Source organism: Penaeus japonicus, unplaced genomic scaffold (genome assembly GCF_977035675.1).
Source record: "Penaeus japonicus unplaced genomic scaffold, GWHDUDI00000001_assembly GWHDUDI00000010, whole genome shotgun sequence".
Lineage (NCBI taxonomy): Eukaryota > Metazoa > Arthropoda > Malacostraca > Decapoda > Penaeidae > Penaeus > Penaeus japonicus.
In genome coordinates, this window is record NW_028234412.1 from 26,469,890 (window position 1) to 26,473,734 (window position 3,845).

The following is a 3,845-nucleotide window of genomic DNA, read 5'->3' on the forward strand; positions in this document are numbered from 1 at the left end:
AGATAGAGCAATGAACCTGAAGATGAATGTAGAAGGGATCCAAATAAATGTGATCAGTGCATAAGCCCCACAGATGGGGTGCGAGATGGAAGGAAAAGGAGTTCTGGAGCGAAGTGGAAGAAATGTTACAGAACATCCCCAGAGTGGAGAGAGTGATTATTGGAGCAGACTTCAATGGTCATAATTGGAGAAGGAAAAATAATGGGGATATGAGGAGGTAGGTGAAAAGAGGTGATAGGCAAATATGGCATATGAGAGAGGAATGCAGAGGGTCAGAGGATTATTGAGTGGGCAAAAAGGATGGAGATGGCACTGGTGAATACATATTTTGATAAAAGGGAAGAGCACAGAGTTACATACAAGAGTGGAGGTAGGAGTACGCAAATAGACTTTATACTATGTAGATGTAACTTGAGAGAGTTTAGTGATTGTAAGGTCGTTGCTGGGGAGAGTGTAGCAAGACAGCATAGAGTGTTTATTGGGAAGTTAAATCTGACAGTGAAGACAACCAGGAAAATGAGGGCGGAACCTAGGATCAAATGGTGGAAACTAAAGGAGGAGGAGTACAGTACAGCATTTGAACAGGAAGTGAGCCAAGTCTTTGCAGGGAGGGAGGAGATCAGGTGGGAGGAAACCTCAGAAACAGTGGCTGAAAAAGCCAAATGTATACTTGGGTTTACATGAGGACGAAAAAAGGAATACAAGGAAACCTGGTGGTGGAATGAGGAGGTACAAGATAATATAAAGAGAAAGAAACAGGCTTAATAGAAATGGGACAGACTTAGGGATGAAGAAAGCTAGCTGGATTACAAAAAGTTGTGTAGAATAACAAAGAGGGAGGTGACAAAAGTGAAGGAAAATACATATGAACAGTTATATGAAAAGTTGGATACAAGGGAAGGAGAGAAAGACCTATACAGACTAGCCAGACAGAGGGAGAGAGATGGGATGGATATACAGCATATTAAGATGATGAAGGCTGCAGACGGAAGTATACTGACGAGGGAAGAAAATATATTACACAGATGGAAGGAATACTTTGAGGACCTCATGAACATTGAAAATGAAAGGGAAAGAAGGTTAGAAGAGGTGGAAGAGCTAAATAAGGAAGTACCAAGGATCAGCAGAGAAGAGGCGAGGAAGGCCTTGGGGAAGATGAAGGGGGGCAAAGCAGTAGACCCGGATAAGATACCAGTGGAAGCATAGAAGAGCTTAGGGAAGATGGCAGTGGGTTGGTTAAATAGACTGTTCAATGAGATCTTGGAAGGAGGGAGGATGCCAGATGAGTGGAGAAAAAATGTGTTTGTGCCACTTTTCAAGAACAAGGGAGATGTATAAAATTGTAGTAACTATAGGGGGATAAAACTGTTGTGTTATGCAGTGAAGATATGGGAAAGAGTTGTAGAAGCGAGACTGCGGAGAGTTGTGAGGATCAGTGAAGAACAGTTTGGATTCATGCCAGGGTGAAGCACAACAGATGCAATTTTTCCCCTTAGGATGTTGATGGAAAAGTACAGGGAAGGACAGAGGAAGCTGCATTGTGTGTTTATTGATTTGGAAAAGGCTTACGATCGGGTTCCGAGAGAAGAGCTATGGCATTGCATGAGGAGCTAGGAAGTATCAGAAAGATATGTGAGGGTGGTGAAGGACATGTATGAAGGATGCATAACAAGAGTAAGGTGCGCAGCTGGAATGACAGAAGGTTTTGGTGTGGGGGTGGGACTTCACCAGGGATCGGCTCTGAGCCCATTCCTATTTGCGATTATCATGGACAGACTGACTGATGGGATAAGACGGGAAGCCCCACAAACTATGTTGTTTGCTGATGATGTAGTAATATGTTCCGAAAGCCGAGTGGAAGTGGAGACAGAGCTAGAAAGATGGAGGTATGCACTAGAGAGGAGGGGACTGAAAGTGAGCAGGACCAAGACTGAGTATATGTGTCTGAATGGAGATGAGTCAATAAGGCTACAAGAGGAGGAGCAGGTGTCAAAGGTAGACGAATTCAGATACATAGGGTCAACAACAGAAAGTAATGGAGACTGCGGTAGGGAAATAAAGAAGAGAGTGCAAGCGGGCTGGAATGGGTGGAGGAAGACTGCAGTAGTGATAAGTGATAGGAGAGTGTCTGCAAGAACTAAAGGGAAAATTTATAAAAGATTAGTTCGCCCTGCCATGCTGTATGAAATAGAAACCATTCCAGTGACAAAGAGGCAGGAATCGGAGATGGAAGTATGTGAACTAAAAATGTTAAGATTTTCCTTGGGTGTGACGAGTGTAGATAAAATCCAAAATAAATATATTAGAGGGACCACATATGTGCTGCAATTCGGGGAAAATGCACAAGAAGCAAAGCCGAGGTGGTTTGGGCATGTGAGGAGGAGAGATGAGGATTATGTAGGGAGAAGAATCCTGGATATAGAGGTACCCGGAAGGAGGAAGAAAGGGGGACCAAAGAGAAGATACATGGATCCTATAAACGAAGACACGGAAGCAGTAGGCGTGACTGAGGAATACGCAGAAGATCGAGCGCGTAGGAGAAAGATGATCCGCTGTGGCGACCCCTAAATAGGAGCAGCCGAAAGAAAAAGCATATATATATATTATATATATACATATATATATATATATATATATATATATATATATATATATATACATATAAATTATATATATATATATATATATTTATAATATATATTGATATATATATATATAATATATGTATATAAATAGATATATACATATATATATATTTATTATATATATATATATATACTAACTTATATATACATATATGTATATAATTATATTTATACATATATATATAAAAATATAATATATATATTATATAACTCTATACTATATCAAAACTCATATACAATATATATATTTTATACATTCAATATAACAACCTCCATACCATATATACATATATATCCCTACATACATATCTCAATATCTATATCAACATTTACAAAAATGTATATAATATGTTGAATATATTATATATATATATATATATACATATATATATAAATCAATATATCATTTCATGTATGAATATATATCATATATATATATATATATATATATATATATATATATATATATATATATATTTATTATATATTGTGTATATATATACATTTCATATTTATTTCCCAATACATATATATATATATATATCAATATTATTATAGATATAATATCTATGCAAATGAATATATATACATTATATACTGCCATTTATATAAATATATAAAAATATAATATGTAGATTATATATATGATATATTTATATATATATATTTTTATACTATATATATATATAGATATTTTATATACATATATAAATATATATATATATAATATAATATACTATATCATTAATATACATTTATATACTATATAAATATATATAATATCTATATATATATTCCTCTATCACTATATATATATACATTATATATATATATATATATACTATATATATATTATATATATATATGAGCATCTTATATATATATTTATATATTAATAATATATCACCCCATTTTTCAACTATATATATTATAATTTATAATTATATTATATATTTATATATATATATATCAATATATATATGTTTAAAACATGTAATATATATATATATCAATATATATATATATATTTATATATATTTATTATATATATATATATTATATTCCATATATATATTATTTTTGATATATATATATCTATATTATATAGATATAGACGTATAAAAATTTAAATATTATATATATATATATTATATATCTATTAACTATATTATATATATATATATAGTATGTATTTATTTT